At 34.7% G+C, this 21,559-nt stretch overlaps 1 long non-coding RNA gene across 2 annotated transcripts in view; it reads left to right on the top strand.

Moving 5' to 3' along the window:
- LOC140695991 (uncharacterized) overlaps positions 1–21,559 on the top strand; it is a 535,357-nt gene that overhangs the window by 7,743 nt on the left and 506,055 nt on the right. For both annotated transcript variants that reach the window (XR_012071892.1, XR_012071891.1), the window contains exon 2: positions 11,652–11,760. This is a non-coding gene — a long non-coding RNA (uncharacterized lncRNA). The remainder of the gene's footprint in view (positions 1–11,651; positions 11,761–21,559) is intronic.

Genomic DNA, 21,559 nt, shown 5'->3' with positions numbered 1-21,559 from the left:
TTTATCTGAATGCTGTGGCTCGGACCTCAAAAACTGTGTTGAATAAAAGTGGCGAGAGTAGTCATCCTTGTCTTGTTCCTGATCTTAGAGGAAATGTTTCAGCTTATAACTGTTGAGTATCCACTGTTAACTATGGATTTGTCATATACGGTCTTTATTATTTTGAGGAATGTTCCTTCTATACCAACTCTCTGGACAGTTTTTATCATAATTGGATGTTGAATTTTGTCAAAAGCTTTTTCTGCATCTATTGAGATTATCATATGTTTCTGATTCTTCAGTTTCTTAATGTGGTCTACCACATTGATTGGTTTGTGGTTATTAAAAAATCCTTGCATCCCTGGGATAAATCCCACTTGATCATGGTATATTAGCATTTTAATGTATTGTAAAGTTTGGTTTGCTAATATTTTGTTGAGGATGTTTGCATCTATGTTCATAAGTGATATTGGCCTGTAAGTTTCTTTTTTATTGTGATATCTTTGTCTGGTTTTGGTACCAGGGTGATGCTGGCCTCATAGAATGAGTTTGAAAGTGTTCCTTCCTCAACAATTTTTGGGAATAGTTTGAGAATAGGTTTTAACTCTTTAAATGTTTGGTAGAATTCACCTGTGAAGCCATCTGGTCCTGGACTTTTGTTTGTTGGGAGTTTTAAAATTACTGATTCAGTTTAATTACTGGTAATTTATCTGTTCATATTTTCTTTTTCTTCTTGGCTCAGTCTTGGGAAATTGTGCATTTCTGAGAATTTTTCCATTTCTTCTAGGTTGTCCACTTTATTGACATATAGTTGTTCATAGTAGTGTCTTATGATCTTTTTTATCTCTATGGTTTCAGTTGTTTCAGTTGTAACTCCTCCTTTTTCATTTCTGATTTCATTGATTTGGGCCCTTTCCCTTTTTTTCTTGATGAGCCTGGCTAAAGCTGTTATTTAGCTTTTCAGAGAACCAGGTTTTAATTTCATTGATCTATTCTATTTTTTTAGTCTCCTTTTTATTTATTTCTGCTGTGAACATTATGATTTCTTTTCTTCTACTGAGTTTGGATTTTGTTTTTTCTTCTTTCTCTAGTTCTTTTAGGTGTAAGTTTAGATTTTTTTTTTTTTTAGATTTTCTTGTTTCCTGAGGTAAGCTTGTATTGCTAAAAAATTCTCTTAGAACTGCTTTTGCTGCATCACTCAGGCATTGGATTGTCATGTTTTTGTTTTCATTTTTCTGTAGGTATTTTTTGATTTCCTCAGTTATCCATAATTTGTTTAGGAGCATATTGTTTAAAGTTCATGTGTTTATTCTATTTGTTTGTTTATTTATTTATTTTTTTACAGTTTTTCCTTTTAATTAATTTCTAGTCTCATAATGTTGTGGTTAGAAAAGATGCCTGATATGTTTTCAGTTTTCTTACATTTACTGAGCCTTGCTTTGTAGCCTCACATGTGATCTATCCTGAATAATGTTCCATGTATGCTTAAAAAAATATGTATTCTGCTGCTTTCCGTTGAAATGCTCTGTCTATACATACCAATTAATTCCATCTGGTCTAATGTATTATCTAAAGCCAGTGTTTCCTTATTGATTTCTGTCTGGATTATCTGTCTGTTGATGTAAGTGGGATATTAAAAGCCCCCTACTATTATTGTGTTAACATCAATTTCTCCACTTCCATCATTAATATTTGCCTTATATATGTAGGTGCTCCTGTGTTGGGTGCATATATATATATTTATAATTGCTGTATCTTCTTGGATTGATCACTTGATCATTATTTAATGTCCTTCTTTTTCTCTTTATAACAGTCTTTATTTTAAAGTCTACCTTGTCTGATATAAATATTTCTATTCTGCCTTTCTTTTGATTTCCATTTGTATGAAATACCTTTTCCCATCTTACTACTTGCAGTTTGTATGTGTCTCTACATCTGAAGTGAGTCTCTTATGGGCAGAATATGTAAGGGTCTTGTTTTTGTATCCATTCAGCCACTCTGTGTCTTTTGATTCGATTATTTAGTCCATTTACATTTAAGGTAATTATTGATAATACATATTGCCATTTTATTAATTGTTTTGGGGTTGTTTTTGTAGGTCTTTTTATTTTTCTTTCTTCTTCTTTTGTTCTCTTGTCTTGTGATTTGATGACTATCTTCAGTGTTATGCTTGGATTCCTCTTTCTTTTTTTGAGTATATCTATCATAGATTTTTGGTTTGTGGTTACTGTGAGTTTTTTATATAACAATCTTACTATATATGTGATTGTTTTAAGTTGCTGATCTCTTTCATTTCAAATACATTTACAAATCCTGCATTTGTACTCTCCTCTCACAATGAGTTTTTGCTATCGTATTTTACATCTAATTGTTTTGTGTTCTCTTTAACTGCTTATTAGAGATACAGATGATTTTATTACTTTTGTCTTTTAACCTTTCTACTTCTTTGTGCATGGATGATTTCCTACTTTTACTGTACATTTGCCTTTACTGATGAGCTTTTTCATTTTGTAATTTTCTTTTCTCTAGTTGTGGCCTTTTCGTTTTCACCTAGAAAAGTTCCTTTAACATTTGTTGTAATGCTTGTTTGGTGGTGCTGAACTCTTTTACTTTTGCTTATCTATATAGTTTTTGATCTCTCCATTAAATCTGAATGAGAGCCTTGCTGGGTAGAGTATTCTTGGTTGTACATTTTTCCCTTTCATCACTTTAAATATATTGTGCCTCTGCCTTCTGGTCTCTAGAGTTTATTCTGAAAAATCAGCTGATAGCTTTATGGGAGTTCTCTTGTACGTTATTTGTCTTTTCTTTCCTTGCTGCTTTTAATATTCTCTCTTTTTCATTTTTGTCATTTCAGTTACAATGTATGTTGATGTGTTCCCCTTTGGATTAATCCTCTTTGGGACTCTGTGCTTCCTAGACTTGGGAGACTGTATCCTTTCCCAGGTTAAGAAGGTTTTCAGCTATTAAGTGTTCAGATATGTTCTTAGCATCTTTGTCTCTTATCCTTCTGTGCCCTTGATGTCCCAGAGGTCTGTTAAACTGTCTTCATTTCTTTTTATTCTTTTTTTTTTAATTTTAAGTGGCAGTAATTTCCACTACTCTGTCTTTTAGTTTGTTGATTCATTCCTCTTTATCATTTAGTCTACTATTAATTCCTTCTTGTGTATTTTTCATTTCAGTTATTGTATTCTTTGTCTCTGGTTGTTCTGTATAAATTCTAACTCTTAGTTAGAATCTTCTAACTTCTCACCTGTGCATCTATTATTCTTCTGATTTCTTTGATTATCTTTACAGTCATTACCCTGAACTCTTTCTCAAGTAGATTGCCTATCTCCACTTCACTTAGTTCTCTTGAGGTTTTATCTTGTTCCTTCATCTGGAACATGTTCCTCTGCCACCTCATTTTGCCTAAGTTGCTTTATTTTTCTGGTAGGTTAGTTACAGTTCTCAACCTTGGAGAAATGGCCTTCTCAATGAGACATCCTATGTGACCCAGCAGTGCACTCCCTTCTGGTCATCAGAGCTATATGCTCTACGGGCTCCCCTAATGAAGGCTGTGTGGGTCCTCCTGTTGTGGCAGGAGTACTGTGTGGGAAGTTTGGTAGGCTTGGTTGGCCCCTCGTCCAGTTGGTTGCCAGATCTTGCTTTATGCCAGGGCTCCTGGCTTTTGTTTGTCAGGGCCTGGTCATGAGGCAGCTAACTACAGAAACTCAGGGGGCTCTGGGGCTAAATGCTGGCTCACTGGTGGGTGAAGTTAGGGTCCAAAAGACTCTGGGGCTGTTGTCCACCTACTGGTGGGTGAAGCCAGGTCCTGGGGTTAGTGCTGGACTACTGGCAGTCAGAGTCAGGCCCTGGAGTCTGGCTGTAGGGCCCATGGATCCCAGAGTTGGTGTTAGATTGCTGTTGTGTTGGGGAGGGTGGTCCCTGGCACTGTTGGGTTTAGGGTTAGGGGTGTCCTGAAACTTGTGTTGACCTGCTAGTGGGCAGGGCCAGGGCCCAGCTAGTCCCAGGGCAGGGCCTTTGGGACTCGTGAAATTAAGCCCTGCTTGTCTTGAAAGCCACAAACTCTGTGGGCTCATCTTCCTGGTGTAGGACCCCTGGGTTGGGACTCTCAGTGCAGGACTCAGAACTCTCACTCCTATAGGAGAACCTCTGCAATGTATTTATTCTCCAGTTTGTGGGTCACCCACCCAGTAGTATGAGGGTTGATTTTATTGTGAGTCCGCCCCTCCTACCTGTCTCATTGTGGTTCCTTTTTTAAGTCTTTAATTGTAGAAGATCTATTCTGATAGATTCTAGTGTTTTTCATCAGTGGTTGTTCTGCAGATAGTTGTGATTTGGGTATGCTCATGAGAGAAAGTGAGCTCAGGGTCTTTCTACCCTGCAATCTTATCCTTGCCCCTAGAGCTTGCATTCTTAGCTCCATTTGAATGATTCCATATTTATATTCATTTAGCCACTAAGCTCTCTCTCATCCTTTATTAGCCAATATTTTTTTAAGTGCCCTGCTCCTGTGCTTAATGAATTGTCATATTTATGAAAAACTGACACTTAGTGGGTGAGGCATTGTGGCCTAATAACATACATTCAGTTCTAACTCAGGTCCTTATAGGAACAGATTTCTCTTCAAAGTATGGAGTCAAGGGGGAAAACTTAAATTTACCTACATAGTTACTACTCTTTAATAAGTAATTTTATTGTTGATAATTCCTTTGTACTGTCTTTCACTAATAAAAAAAGTTTACGTTTGGACCTTTCTCTATTAGCAGAGTTCTGTTTGTCATCTTGTCTTGAAATGATTGAGTTTTCTCTTAATTTTTTCTAATATGCTAATTAAATATTTTCTGCTTAAATGCATGCTTTTTTTCAATATTACAGCTGTCTTAGGTTTTCAATCAGTTCATCAGAAATTTAGTCAAATTCTGTTATGTATTGCAGGGTCTTCTAAAAAAGGGTCTCAACAAGATTTACTATTTACCTATTTACTACCTAATGACATAAGAAGAAATTGAATGGGTTAAGCTAGAGGCAAGAAGGTTTCAATTCAGTGGAAGAAAGAACTTCGTGGAAGGGTTGACTTTAACTATTGGAATGACCTACTGAAGAAGGTGTGGAATCTCCTTTCCGAGAGATTAGTGGTCACCATTGTCAGTGTTGGCACTGTTGCCTAGGGATTTGGGCTTAATTGAGTGGGTTTCCTTCTAGCTGATACAGCTCCTATCATATATGGAGAATGATAACTTGAAAAATATATTTCACATTAATTTTTCCTTAAACTTATTGAAAGTTTAACAACAGATATATGTTCAATTTCTTTTTCAAAGAATGGGAATTATGGTGTTACAGATAGTAAATGGGAAAAAAGTTTGTCAAGTCCCATAGTCTATAAATTATGATCATTTTTTAGCATAAACATATTCACCAAGGTGGATTCTAGAAACAACCCCAAATTGGTTTTTAACTGGAATTGAGTTTTAAGAGGAATAGTTTAGAAAGAAATATAAAATGTTTTTCAGTTGCAGCTATTTGAGAATTTTACCATTTCATTTTCTTTCCTTGGTGTGGTAAGAAAAGACCTTGACAAAATATGCATTGACCACTTTTCATTTATGCCAGGTTTAGCTTTGTGTCTGAAGGGCATATGCGATAAATTGGTCATACATTATCTCATTTACAGTCTTGAGTTTTATGAGCTCCCATAAAACAATTACCATATATACATTTTACAATAAATGGGCAAACAAAGTGGCTGCAAACAATATGGAAAAGTCAATAATTAATTTCAGATTTCTAAATGTAGCAGAGACACTGGAGCTTTCTCTTCTTTTCAGAAGAGATGGTTTCTTTGTTAGGAATATGCAAGCATGTTAATTCATTACTCTGTGGTTTCTCTTTTTTGCAAAGCTTGTCGAAGTCCTAATTTATGTGCAAGAACGAAAGCTGTTTAAACGGATAATATGCCTCCTTCATGAGAAATACCACCCCTTTATGCTCCATTAAATTCAGACGTTGACTCTATAAGCTACGTACCAATTATTTCTTTCCAGAAACAGCAGCATAGTTTTTTCCACAAAGGACAACAGATTATTGCAGGCTGCTATTAATCTCCACATAGTCCACAAAATACACAGGACTCTAGGGAGAGAACAATTGAGTAGCTTTTTCAACATTTGCAAAAGTACTATGGAGAGAAAATAAAAAGAAGATGCTTGTCTGTTTGCTGCTCCTAAATTATTTCAAATCTCCCCAGATAGATAGAAAGAGCCCTTAAATTAATCAATAATGACCTGCTGATGGTAAAGCAGTGCCTGTGGTTGAACACAGATGGATCTTTATCAGGCAGGTCTTTTTTCCTCCAACATCTTGTATAGCTGACCACTGTACAATCATACTGCATGCTCCATTAGTTGGATGGTGCAGTTAGTGAAATGCCTATTAATATCCTAAAATGGGTTCTTTTATGATAACAGTATTGTTTGGTGCATGATAATAGGCCAATTTTCATAGTTAAAACCAGAAAAATATACTAATACCTCAGCATAACCTGTCATAGGCTAGGATTTAATATAATGTCTGTGTATAATGGCTGTGGATCATTTTGGTGGGTATAATTATGATAAGTTGCAGGACTTTTTACAAAACTAGTGACACTGATGCTGGTCCATATATCAAAATCCAAGGAGAATTTTGATAATAAAAAGCCAGTAACCAGGTTACTTGTGCAGAAATTTTAATTTTTCTTATTCATCTAGTCAAAAATATTTGAGTATCTATTATTCAATTCAACAATTATTTGTTGGTCATTTATTAGTAGTATCTACAGAAATAAAGTGGGGACAGAAATGCCTCTGCCTTTACAGAGCTTGTGATCAAGTATAGTGCTGATATTTTAATCTAAATTTTTTTAATGTGCTTTTGTGGCGTTTTTGGTGTCCTTTCTCCTTCCCTCCTTAATTGCCTTCCTTTCTTCCACCCATCCATTTATCTACCCATCTATTTTTTAAAATTAGCAATTCCATTGTTTCTGAATGGGGATTTTGCTCTGCTCTATCCAAATGGAGAAACATTTGGACAGCATGGTCCATAGATCAAACAGTGAACCCTGGACCAGTGTAAGCCAATTAGTGTATTTCATTCCCTCAGAAATTGTGTCAATGTGTAAACCAATCAAGGTTCATGAGATACTGGCAAATACTAGTGGAAGGTTTTGGGGAAATGACATTTTCCTTCCTGCTTCTTCCTCAGGAATTACCAAAAGAAACTTTGATTTTCCCCAAGACTTAGTGATGTAAAAACATGAACATTGAGCTGCAACTGACAGAGCTGAGTTGGAGCTGGCCCTTAACTGACTCATGGGAACTGATCGTATAACCCACCCTGCATTCAGTGACATCACATTGATAGCTTAAAATGGTCATGGCTGTGTTGGGAGTATTTACACCACAGAAATCACAAATGCACAAATGAAGGCTTTTTCTTTTCTTTTCCTTCAAGCAGAAGGATAAATAGATGCAGGAGGAATGAAAAATAAAAGGGAAAGTATTTTTAGTTTTGTTTAGATAATGGAGAATATGAAACAGAGGGGAAACCACTGGGATGGTTGAACTAATTTTCACCCATATCCAAGTTGAGTTATGAAACAACAAAGTTATACACACACACACACACACACACACACACACACACACACACACACACACACACAATGGAATACTACTCAGCCATAAAAAGAATAAAATAATGCCATTTGCAGCAACATGGATGGAACTGGAGATCATTATACTAAGTGAAGTAAGCCATAAAGAGAAAGAAAAATACCATCTGGTATCACTTATATATGGAATGTAAAAAAAAAAAGACACAAGTGAACTTATTTATAAAACAGAGACGGATTCACAGACATAGAAAGCAAACTTATGGTTCCCAGGGGGAAAGGGAGCAATATGGATAAACTTGGAGTTTGGGATTTATAGATACTAACTACTATATATAAAATAGATAAACAAGAAGATCCTACTGTATGACACAGGGAACTATATTCAATACCTTATAATGGCCTATAATAAAAAAGAATATGAAAAGGAATACACACACACACACATATATATGTATAAATGAATCAATATGCTCTGCACCAGAAATTAATGCAACATAGTAAATTGACTATACTGCAATAAGAAAGAAAATGTTTTATGACAGTGCTTAACATAAGTCTGAAATTTTGTTCTTTGATGTAAATTAGTACTTGGAAAATATGAATTGGGCAGAGGGAAAAACAAACACACGGCAAAACTTAGATAATCTCTAGTGTCTGGTATAAATAAGGAGTTTTTTTCAGGGTGAAATAATCAAATACTTCTGTCTCACAGCATCAGATAGATGACTCAGAGGAATTTGGAAAAACACAATTCGTCCATCAAAATAGCCTTTAAAATACTAGTTGTATGATCTTGGGCAAGTGAGTTAATCCTTAGTGGCCTAAGGTTTTACATCTGGACATGGGGATAAGAAAATATACCTCATAAGGTTATTGTGAGTATTAAATGGGATAATAATGAACTAACAATAGTACCTGATGCTTAGTAAATGTAAACATTAACTTAATGTTGTTGTTAATGTTACTGTTATTACAAATAATACAAAGTATTTTTCCTGGCTTTCTCATTTAGTAGCTGTTAAGATCTTACCAAAGCAATTGGGCCTAAGTCTTAGTGTTTTGTTTTTGTTTGTACTAATTGTTCTGATATACTATCATGCTGATCTTTCAGTATTGAGTTTTCAGTACTAAACTGAGCAATGCATATAAAAGTTCTTCATAAAATATACATTGAGGAGTGATATCTTTATAGTGTCCTCACTACAAAATTCTATAGATCTTCTCAGTCCACATCTTTTGGCTTTTGTAGCATTTGGCAGAGAAAGTCAGCCTTTTGCTTAAATACCAGAATTACCCTTCTCTGTTTTTCTGCTAATCTCCTTTCCTGTCTGTCCAGCTCCTTTTATTTTCTTCTGCAATATATACTTTCATTCCTGATCCCTTAATTGCATGTTCCATGGGGTTCCCCTTGACCCCCTACATTCTAACTCTGCTTAATCATAATACTCTCATGACTTTAACTTATAAATCCTTATCTATGGCGTAGTCCTAGACCCATATATCCTCATCTTGAAGTGAAATTTCCCAAACGGGGTTTGTCAAAGACTAAAGTTTTAGTGATTGTCAAAGTATATTGAATAAGCTTTGTAAAGCTATATACCACCCCATGTTCTACTAGATATTGATATGGAAGTAACTAAGGTGTAGGATCAGACACCATTAAAATGAGATAGTTATCACAATTCATGTCTACAGGCTTTTGGGAGAAATACATAGCCTCAGAGGGAAAACTAAGCAAATCCAGCCTAACTCAGTTGTGGCAGAGATCATCCTGGCATTTTATTTATAGCATCTTCCTCTTCCTTATCTACTTCCTTCTTCATAAAATATTTATTTAGCATTAATTGTGTGTAGAATACTAAGTTTTCTAAAAGAACAAAGAGGTGCGATATGTCCTGGGTAATTTGATAGGGATTTCATTAAATCTGTAGATTGCCTTGGGCAGTATGACCATTTTAACAATATTGATTCTTCCAATCCAGGTGCATGGGATATCTTTCCATTTTTTTAAGTCTTCTTTAATTTCCTTAATCAGTGTTTTATAGTTTTCTGTGTATAAGTCTTTCACCTCCTAGGTTAGATTTATTCCTAGGTATTTTATTACTTTGGGTGCTATTTTAATAAAATGTATATGCAACCACAAAAAACCTAGAATTGCCAAAGCATTACTGAAGAGAAAGAAAGATGCTGGAGGAATAAGTCTCCCAGACTTCAGACAGTACTACAGAGCTACAGTCATCAAGACAGCATGGTATTGGTACAAAAACAGACATATGGACCAATGGAACAGAATAGAGAGCCCAGAAATGAACCCACAAACCTTTAGTCAACTCATCTTCGACAAAGGAGGCAAGAATATACAATGGAATAAAGACAGTCTCTTCAGCAAATGGTGTTGGGAAAACTGGACAGCAGCATGTAAATCAGTGAAGCTAGAACATTCCCTTACACCATACACAAAAATAAACTCAAATTAGATCAACGACTTAAACATAAGACAAGATACAATAAACCTCCTAGAAGAAAACATAGGCAAAACATTATCTGACATACATCTCAAAAATGCTCTCCCAGAGAAGTCTACCCAAAAAATAGAAATCAAAGCAAGAATAAACAAATGGGACCTAATTAAACTTAGAAGCTTCTGCACAGCAAAGGAAACCATAAATAAGACAAAACGACAACCTACGGAATGGGAGAAAATTTTTGCAAATGAATACGATGAAGGCTTGATCTCCAGAATATATAAACAGCTCGTACAACTTAATAAGGAAAAACAAACAAACCAATCCAAAAATGGGCAGAAGATCTAAATAAGCAATTCTCCAAGGAAGACATACAAATTATCAATAGGCATATGAAAAAATGCTCAATATTACTAATTATCAGAGAAATGCAAATCCAAACTACAATAAGATATCACCTCACATCAGTCAGAATGGCCATCATTCAAAACTCCACAAATGACAAATGCTGGAGAGGCTGTGGAGAAATGGGAACCCTCCTACACTGCTGGTGGCAATGAAGTTTGGTGCAGCCACTATGGAAAACAGTGTGGAGAATCCTCAAAAGACTAGGAATAGACTTACCATATGACCCAGGAATCCCGCTCCTTGGCGTATATCCAGAAGGAACACTACTTCAAAATGACACCTGCACCCTAGTGTTCATAGCAGCACTACTGACAATAGCCAAGACATGGAAACAGCCTAAATGTCCATCACAGATGACTGGATGAAGAAGATGTGGTATATTTGTACAATGGAATACTACTCAGCCATAAAAACCAACAACATAACGCCATTTGCAGCAACATGGATGTTCCTGGAGAATGTCATTCTAACTGAAGTAAGCCAGAAAGAGAAAGAAAAATACCATATGAGATTGCTCATATGCTGAATCTGAAAAAAGAAAAAGAATATAAATACAAAACAGAAACAGACTTATAGACATAGAATACAGACTTGTGGTTGCCTGGGGGATGGGGGGAGGGAAGGGACAGACTGGGATTTCAAAATGTACAATAGATAAACAAGATTATACTGTATAGCACAGGGAAATATATACAGGATCTTGTGGTGGCTCACAGCAAAAGAGAATGTGACAATGAATGTATATATGTTCATGTATAACTGAAAAATTGTGCTCTACACTGGAATTTGACACAACATTGTAAAATGACTATAACTCAATAAAAAAAATGTTAAAAAAAGTAGCTTCTCTCTGACTCTTATCTATGCAGAATATAATACAAGAAAACATTTCATAGTAGATCTCTATTTGTCTTCTCATGAATAAACAATTTCATTTGAAAAAAAAAAGAATAAAGAGGTGTACTTGGGAGTGAGCAGAATTATTGTTAGTTTCATGTTGTTTACATATTTTATGGCCTGTTCTTAACTCCTTGCACTCACTTTAACTTTTGGGTTATCATAAATATGTGTTACATTGAGAAATAAGTTTTTTTTTGTAAATATTCAGTCTGATGAATAATCTTGCTTCTGATTTTAAGTCAGATTGAAAGAAGAAAAAAATTAACTCCATCAAGTGAAAACTGGTACACAGTTCTGAATCGAAAAAGTGATTTTCTTCTACTTTGGAAAATAACTCTCCTTAGAAAGGTAATTACTTACCACTTGGAAACTGTTAATTTAATGCAAGACCATAACAAGAAATACATAAAAGTTAGATTGACATGTGAATAACTGAACTGTCTAGTACACTAGATACATATTATATATATGTAAAGTATTGATATGTAGTTTTCAAATATACCCTCACTTCAGGCTGTAAAACTCCTCAGACAGGAAGGACAGTAAAATTGCCTCATAGAAGCCAACTGATTAATTTGAATTTTGAATTCCAGATGAGGGAGGATATCCAGGATTGCTGGAACAAATACAAAATATTACACTCCTGTGCTTTTTTGGTGAGGATGTTGTATATAAGATATTAGTAATTTCTGTTAGCATATTGCAAAGAGAGAGAAAAATAAGATTATTTAAAGAAAAGGAACCATTGGCTCAAAACTCTTTGGAATTGTCAGATAGAAAATAAATGTCTATTGCTTCAGATATAAGTGGGAAACTACCAGTATGGGAAAAACTGAGGGGCTGAGATACAAACCAAGGTCACAGCTAATCATTAGTTGATTAAGATTAGTAAATCTATGTATAATTTCTTGGTTGCTGTAAGATTCGGTTATAACATTAGGTTTTATGTCTCCTTTAATCTTTAGAATTCTGTGAAGAAATTGTTTATACTTTCTATTTTTGCAGATAAAATGTTAGGCTTATGAATGTTAAGATGCTTTCTTATGGCTGTATAATTGGCCCATGGTAGAGGCAAGATTCAAATCCAGGTCTGTCTGATCCCTGGGCCCATGTTCTTTCCACTGTTCTATACTGTCATTGTGTCACCTCTCTTTGCAAGGTGAAGCAACATTATTATACTATCCATATAATGGGATGTGATTTGACACTAACCAGTGATTTATAGACTTCTGTAATTTATAGAAATTAATTTTGTGCTAATCCATTTAAAGTAAATCACTCTTCCCTCTGGTCCCAGTCATGTGTTTGTGGGACAGATGGTATGATCTTAAGTCATGGAATAATGCCACTGACTGATTCATGTGAGGATTATTAAAGTGTTATGACCTAAAGAATCAGCCCATCCTTAACAAATTTTATGAGCATGAAAAAATATAATTTGTATACACATGTTTTTCTTAAATATATTTATGGAAATATGTAGTGTTTTTATCTTTCTAATTAATACAGTGCTGAAATTTTGAATTAGGAGGATCATTTTAAGGACAGGTTGTTATGAATAGGATGTTATTATACTAATAGGCTTCATAGCTTAAAAAGCATAAGTTATTGGTAAAATAGTTAATTTACTCAACTAATATGTTCATTTACTCTCTTATAATACAGCAAATATTAAGCTAGGTGCTGGAATATATCAGTGAAATAGACAAAGCCTCCATCACAGTCTAATTATACAAAGAAATGAATGATTAAAACTGATGTAAAAGCCCTAAAAGACAAGACCCTGGTTTTAGGAGAGCACGGGAACCTGGCTTATAATGGGTGCTGAAGGGAGTTTTCTCATGATAGAAATAAATTTGAGCTGAAGTCTGAAAGGTGAATAGGAGTTTACTGAAGTAAAAATTGAGAGAATGTTCCAGAGAGAGAAGGAAGTGTATACAAAGGCCCTGAAGCAAGAAGAGTATAATTATTTCAAGGGACTGAAAGAAGTTAAGATTGAATCAAGGCAGAAAGTGATGTGAAAGAGATGAAGTCTGGACTTCAAAAGACATATGAGACAAGTTAAAGATTCTGGTTTTGGCCTCAGAGTAGGGAATATGCATTGAAGTGGTTGAAGCAGCAGCTGATCTGATCAGATTTATGTTTGAGAAGATCACTCAAACTTCAGTTTAGAAAACCTTTAAGAGTGCCAGACTGTATGGAGAGAAAGCCGTAAGTTATTAAATAATGGTCAAGGTGAAAGAAAATGTTAGATTGGACCAGGGATGTGGATACAGAGGCCATGAAAGTGGGTGAATGGATTTTGGATTTTGTAACTATTACATGGGCCTTGGTATTTTAACTAGTAAAAACAGGTGTTTTTCTGTCTCGATTGGGCTAATCAAATGTGGAGTACACTAAAGAGTTTTCTAAAGGAACAAGGAAAAAACTGTCTCTACAGAAGGTAATTGAACTGGCAGTCAAATGAGGTGGAGGAAGAATGGAGTTGTTTCTCATTGTATTCTGTGATCGGTTACCAGTAAAGGACCATTCACAGAGATGGATAATACTGAAAGAAGACCAGATTTAGACAGCAGAATTTGGAAGCTGTATAGTATGGTAGTTAAGAAATTGATCTCTGTGCCCCAGAGGCCTGGATTCTACTCTTGGGTCTGAAACTTGTTATCTGTATGGGCATGGGCAATTTATTTATATTCTTTGTGCCTCATTTTCTTCATTTATGTAATGAGGAGGATTATGAGGGTAATACTGTCTAATTTACTGAGAGCATTATGTGGTACAGGGCAAGAGCTTAATAAGTTACTACTGTTTTTATGAGTCATTTTGGATGTGTTGAATTTGCGGTCCTTTTAAACATCTAGACCTTTCTTCCTCACTAGAAAGTAACCTTCTTGAGGGGATTGGATTTTGGTTTTTGATCACTGCATTATCTTAGTGCTAAGAACAGTGGCTGAAACACAGTAGGCACTCTATAAATATATGATAATAGACTGCCTGCTTGTCTGAAAATGTGAAGGTATGAAACAAATGAATTATCAGCTAAAGGATAGGAGCTGCTAGAATAAAGGCCAGAGTCAGTGTCAAGACTGGTTCCACAATCAGGATCTACTAAAAGATAAACTGGTAGAAGGAAGTAGGAAACCAAGGAGAAGACGAGGAATCAGAGGAGTCATATATTCCTGTGTAGGAAATCAAGATAGTCATATAATTCTGGTGAACAGCATCTTGACCTGTATGGCTGTTTAAACATGACAGACATATGTGTGCTTGGTCGCAATGCAGCCTATTTAAAGATACCAGCAGCTACCCAAATTCATAATATAAGGCCAATATTTGAGTTCTGTCTTTTCAGTATGGACACACTGATGACTTTACTTTTTTATAATTGCCAATTCCTAATTAGAATTACAATATGTAGTCCATTTCCTAGTAGAACTGATTTGAGGTTTTTTTCATGTTATCTTAAAAATCCTCAGGTTTTTTCTTTTCACATATTTCTCAATAACAATTATATTTCTCTCCTCTCCTTTCTATTATACTTTTTCAAGAGTTACCTCTTTTCATTTTATTTGGTTTTTTTTGATACTGATTTGTATGAGTTGTTTATATATTTTTGGATGGATATTAACCCCTTATTGGTTGGATTATTTGCAAATATTTTCTCCCATTCAGTAGGTTGTCTTTTTATTTTGTTTATGGTTTCCTTTGCTGTACAAAAGTTTTAAGTTTAATTAGGTACCATCTGTTTATTTTTGTTTCATTTGCCTTAGGAGACAGATCCAAAAAGTATTGCTATGATTTATATCAAGGAGTGTTCTGCCTGTGTTTTCTTCTAGGAATTGTATAGTATCCAGTCTTACCTTTAGGTCTTTAATCCATTAGTTTATTTTTGTATATGGTGTGAGAAAATACTCTAATTTCATTCTTTCACATATAGTTGTCTAGTTTTCCGAGCACCATTTATTGAAGAAACTGTCTTTTACACGTTGTATATTCTTGCTTCCTGTGTTGTTGATTAATTGACCATAAGTGCATGGGTTTATTTCTGGGCACTCCATTTTGTTTCATTTATCTATGTATCTGTTTTGTGGCAATACTACACTGTTTAGATTACTGTAGCTTTGTCCTATATCTGAAGTCTAGGATGGTTATTCTTCTAGTATTGTTCTTTGTTCTAGGAATTACTTTGGCAATTCTGGATCTTTTGTGGTTCCATGTAAATTTTAGTATTATTTATTTAATTTCTGTAAAAAATGTCGTGAGTATTTTGATAAGGATTGCATTAAATCTGTAGATTGGTTTGGGAAGAAAGGGTATTTTAACAGTATTAATTCTTTCAACCCATGAACATGGGATTTCTTTCTGTTACTTTGTGTCATCTTCAATTTCCTTCATCACTGTTTCATAGTTTTCAGAGTATAGATCTTTCATCTTCTTGATTATGTGTATTCCTAGGTATTTTATTCTTTTTGATGCTATATTAAGTGAGATTGATTTCTTGTCTTTTCTTTCTGATAGTTTATTATTAGTGTATAGAAAATAAAAAGATTTCTGCGTATTAAATTTTTATACTGTAACTTTACTGAATTCATTGTTTTAGTTCTAATTGTTTTTTGGTGGAGACTTTAGGGTTTTCAATATATAGTTGTCATCTGTAAACAGTGACAGTTTTACTTATTTTCTTCTGATTTGGATGGTTTTTGTTTCTTTTTCTTTTCTGATTGCTGTAGTTAGGACTTCCAATACTGTGTTAAATAAAAGTTGTAAGAGTGGACAACCTTGTCCTGTTCCTGATTTTAGAGGAAAAGTTTTCAGCATTTCTACCATTGAGTATGATCTTCGCTGTGGGTTTTTCATAAATGGCCTTTATTATGTTGACATACATTACCTCTGTACTAACTTTAATGAGAGTTTTTATCTTGAATGGATGTTGAATCTTATTAACTGCCTTTTCTACATCTTTTGAGTTGATCATGTGATTTTTATCCTTCCTTTTGTTAATGTGGTGTATCACATTGGTTGATTTGAAGATATTGAATTAGCCTTGCAACCCTGGAATAAGTCCCACTTGTTCAAGTTGTATTATCCTTTTTATAAATTGTTGAATTCATTTTGCTAATATTTTGTTGAGGATTTTTGTATCTATATTCTTCAGACATAAAGCTCTTCTTTATATGTTTGGTAGAATTGGCCTATAAAGCCATTCAGTCCTGGACTTGTGTTTGCTTATTACTAATTCAGTTCTACTACAAGTTATCAGTCTGTTCAAACTGTCTATTTTTTCCTGAATTAATCATGGTAGATTATGTATTTCTAGGGTTTTATCCATTCCCTCTAGGTTGTCTAATTTGTTGGTATGTAACTTTTTCTCTTATAATTCTTTGTATTTATGTGATGCCAGTTGCAATTTCTCCTCTTTCATTTCTTATTTTTAAAATTTCGGTTCTCTCTTTTTCTTAATAAGCCTGGCTAAAGGCTTACCAATTTTGTTTATCTATTCAAAAACAGCACTTTTTGTTTCATTGATCTTTTCTATTGTGTTTTTGGTCCCCCCCTCCTTTTCTTCCCTCTCTCATCTTTACTGTTTACTTCCTTTTGCTGACTTTGGGCTTTGCTTTTCTTTTTTCTAATTCCTTTAAGATGGTAGGTTAGGTTGTTTGAGTTTTTTTGTCTGTTTCTTGAGATAGGCATGCATCACTACAAATTACTCTGTTAGAAGTGCTTTTGCTGAGTCCCATAGATTTTGGAAAGTTTTGTTTTTATTTTCGTTTGTATTGAGGTATTTTCTGACCTCTGCTTTGACTTCTTGATTGTCCCTTTGGCTTCCTAGTTCTAAGTCATTTAGTCTCCAGGTGTTTGTGATTTTCCTGTTTTTCTTCCTGTTATTGATTTCTCATTTTATACCATTGTGATCAGAAAAAAATGTTTGCTATAATTTCTGTTCTTTTAAATTTGTTGAGACTTGTTTTGTGGCTGACCACGTGATCTATTTTGGGAAATGTTTCATGTCTCCTTGACAAGAGTATGTGATCTACTCTTTTTAAATAGAATGTCCTGTGGATATCTATTAAGTCCCACTGGTATAATGTATCATTTAAGGCCACTGTTGCCTTACTGATTTTCTGTCTGGATCATCTGCCTATTGATGTAGGTGGAGTGTTAAAGACCCCCACTATTATTGTTTTATTGTCATTTCTCCCTTTAATTCTGTTCATATTTGCTTTATGTATTTAAGTGCTCATATATTAGGTCCATATATGTTAACAAATGTTTTATCCTTTTCTTGTATTGATCCCTTTATCATAATATAATGCCTATCTTTGTCTTTTGTTGTAGACTTTAAAAAAAATCTACTTAGTCTGAAGAGTATTACTACCCCCACTTTCTTGTTGTATATTGTATATTGTATATTGTTGTCTACATTTGCACGAACTATCTTTTTCCATCCACTCATTTTCAGTCTGTGGGTATCTTTATCTCTGAAATGAGTCCCTTGTAGGCAGCCTATAGATGGGTCTTACTTTTTATCTAATCTGACACCTTGTGTCTTTTGTTTGGAGTATTAATTACATTGATATTTAAAGTTATTATTGATAGATATGTACTTATTGCCATTTTGTTATTTGTTTTTTGGTTGTTTTCTTGTATTTCTTCTCTGTCCTTTGCTTCTTTTTTAGTTTCTTCCCTTTTGATTTAGATGATTTTATTTAGTGATATGCTTGTGTTTCTTTCACTCCATTTTTTGTGTATCTGCTGTATATTTTTTATTTGTGCTTACCATGTGCTTCATGTATGTTGTTCTGTTACTGTATGTACTTATTTTAAACTGATAGTCATTTAAGTTTAAACACATTCTAAAAGATCTACATTTTCACTCCCCTCCCTTACTTTTTTTGGTTTTGCTATTATATTTTACATCGTCGTGTTTATCCCTTGATAATTGTAGTTATAGTTAGTTTCATAATTTTTGTCTTTTATCTTCATGCTAGCTTATTTAAGTGGGTAATACACAGACTTTACCATACATTTGCCTTTACCAGTGGTTTTCCTTATTTCCTATAAATTCTTACTTATTGTTGTAGCCTTTTCTTTTCCACTTAGAGAAGACTCTAACACTTCTTTTAGGGTTGGTTTAGTATTGATTAACTTTTGGGTTTTGCTTGTCTGAGAAGTTCTTTATCTCTCCTTCAATTCTGAATGATAACCTTGCTGGATAGAATATCATAGGTTGTAAGTTGTTCCCTTTCAGCACTTTAAATATACCATGCTGTTACTCCCTTATGGCCTACAAAGTTTCTGTGTCTGTAGAAAAATCATCTAATAGTAGTATGGGGGGTTCCTGTATATAACTCTTTGTTTTACACTTGCTGCCTTTATAGTTATCTCTTTATCTTAAAAGTTTGCCATTTTAATTTTGATATGTCTTGTTATGTGTCCTTCTGGGTTCATCTTGTCTGGGACTCTGTTATTCTTATACCTGCATATCTGTTTTCTTCTTCACGTTTGTTAAGTTTCCAGTCATAATTTTATCAAGTGTATTAGTAACCCCTTTTTCTCTCTCTCCTTCTGGAACCCCTATAATGTGAATGTTAGTACCATTGATATTGTCTCAGTACTCCCTTAAAATGCCCTCATTTAATTTTTGTTTTCTTTTTGCTGTTTTTCTTGGGTGATTTCCACCATTCTGTATTCCGTATCACTTAAGAATTACTCCTCTTCACTTAGTCTGCTGTTAACTCCTTCTAGTGTGTTTTTCATTTTAGTTATTGTATTCTTCAGCCCTGGCTGGTTCTTTTTTGTATTTTGTAGTTCCTTGTTACAGTTCTCACTGTGTTCATCTATTCTTTTTCAAAGTTCATCTAACATTCTTATTTCTAACACTTTGAACACGTTATCTGGTAAATTATTTATCTCCATTTCTTCAGTTGCTTTTTCAGTGTTACTTTCTTGTCCTTTCATTTGAAACATATTCATTTGTCTTCTCATTTTAAGTTTTTCTGTCTCTATGAAATTAAATGAAACCATTACCTAGCCTGGCCTTGAAAATATGTATATGTGTAGGAGTCTTCCTATGCAGTCCAAGTGTGCCCTTTGGTGGGAGGGCTGGATCTGAAGAGAGCGTGGGTAATGTCTTCCCCCAGGATGTGTTGACATCTATCACCTTAGTAAGAGATGAGGTTGGAAATGGTGGAGCACTAGAGCCAGAGCTAGGTGTGAGCCAGAGCTGCTTCTATGCTCAGTGACTATTACCACCCTATGGTAATATGTTTTTTGATCTTTAACAGCCATTCCCTTAAACAGTTGTGAATGGAGCATGGGAAGGAATTATGGGAAAGGACTGTGTGATTCTAAGTCCAATGTTTGGGCTATTTATGTGACAGAAAGATAATATACAAACTGTTAACAATTCAGATACCAAAAACACAGTTACTGTGTTCAAGTTTACAGTTTAGTGGGGAGGGATTTATAAATAAATAGAAAATTGTAATAAATAGTGAAAATGGAAACATAATCTAGTAGGTAGTAGTCTTATCTCTGGAATCCACCACAGCTGGATTCTGTGTCAAAATGCTATCACTATGGCTATCTAGCCTTGGGCAACCATTTAACATCTTTGGGAATACCAATAGTAATTGAGACACAAAGACACTGCAAAGATTAGATAAGATGATTAAATCAAGTATTTATCACAGTGCCTGGCAACGATAGGTTAACCTACATTATTGTTGATATTGGTGCTTATTATTATTTAATATAGTCATACTCATGATGCTGGACAAGAGAAAGGACATTGGGTGTGGAATGTCACAGAAGACTTTATGAAAAAGAAACAGTCTATCTTGATGCTTGAAAGATGAATATGAATGAGGAGAGGGATAAAAAATAGGAAAGTGAAGGTCAAAGACTAGTGCAGTGGCTGTAAGTTCATAAAGAATGTTTGAGGTGCTACAAGAAATTCCATGTATTTGGGGAAAAATATTAAAGCATGGATGTGGGCATGTCCAACCATGGGTGGACTTGTGTGGTACTGGTGTACTGGGAAACCACCTATTTCATCTTTTCATGGGTCTTGACTATGTGTTATGTAATTTTGGAATATCTTTCCAATGAATTCATGAATGCTCCTTCCTTAATTTCAGCAATCCAGCAATTGTGTTGCTTATAGTAAAAATAAAAACATCTAAACTATTTAGCTGAAAATAAGTCTTAAATCATTTTGTTTACAGTTGTGCTAATAGAAAGAAAGTTTAGTTCTTATGTGAGGGCCATATTTCTAATTCTCTTTTTTTAAGAAACTAGTAGTAAGAAGTCTCTGTTTCTTAGAAATGTAATAGCCATTGCCTTCTCTGTTACTCTTATTGTTGAGAGGGAGGAGAGGTGAGCCAAAGAAATACCCAATTCTTTTTGGATAGAAGTCCAGGCACCCTTGATGCTCTTTGCATTTTTTCCTGCCTTAGAAATGTAGGTAAGGGGGCCTGATACAACGCCAGTGACCAAGGGGAGTATAAAGCCAGTTATGACTCAGGATTATAGAGAAGCTTTCCTTCTGGCTTATTCTTTCTCTGCAACTAGTTTAGGCAAAATGCCTACCTAGATGGCACTGGTTGAGGTCACCCTAGGGTATATCCAAAGTCCAGCTAGAAATAACATGTTCTTTTGTTGTTCACTTGACTATGTTTATGCTTCCCCATTGACAGAGGTAGGGGTAGCTGCTTGTGGGCCAAACTGTTCCAAGGCTTCTGGGTATCTGCCATCTCCTTCTGTAAAAAATGTATCAGTGAACATCACCATTTGGACATGATCTCTCATCAACTACCTCACATACTTACTGTGAGGACTGAATGAACTATCAAATGTGAAATTTCCTAAGACATTGACTGAGATATGGTTGTGAATGTCCATTCATTCTGACTTATCCTACTGAGTGGGATAAGGGGAAACGATACACAGGATCTGACTTTCTCTTATCACCAGTGAATGTGGGGTTGAGGGGAGAAATGAATCCTTAGATTTACTTTTTTGCACCATCTCCATTGAGTTTATATGAAAAGCTCAAACTCACCATTAAATAATAAAATCTGTGTATTGCCCAGGAAAGTTACAGTATTATCAATATAAGATTGTTTATTCATGATGAAAAGATTTC

This window comes from Vicugna pacos, chromosome 4 (assembly GCF_048564905.1).
Source record: "Vicugna pacos chromosome 4, VicPac4, whole genome shotgun sequence".
Taxonomy (NCBI): domain Eukaryota; kingdom Metazoa; phylum Chordata; class Mammalia; order Artiodactyla; family Camelidae; genus Vicugna; species Vicugna pacos.
This window is presented reverse-complemented; position numbering and strand designations above follow the sequence as displayed.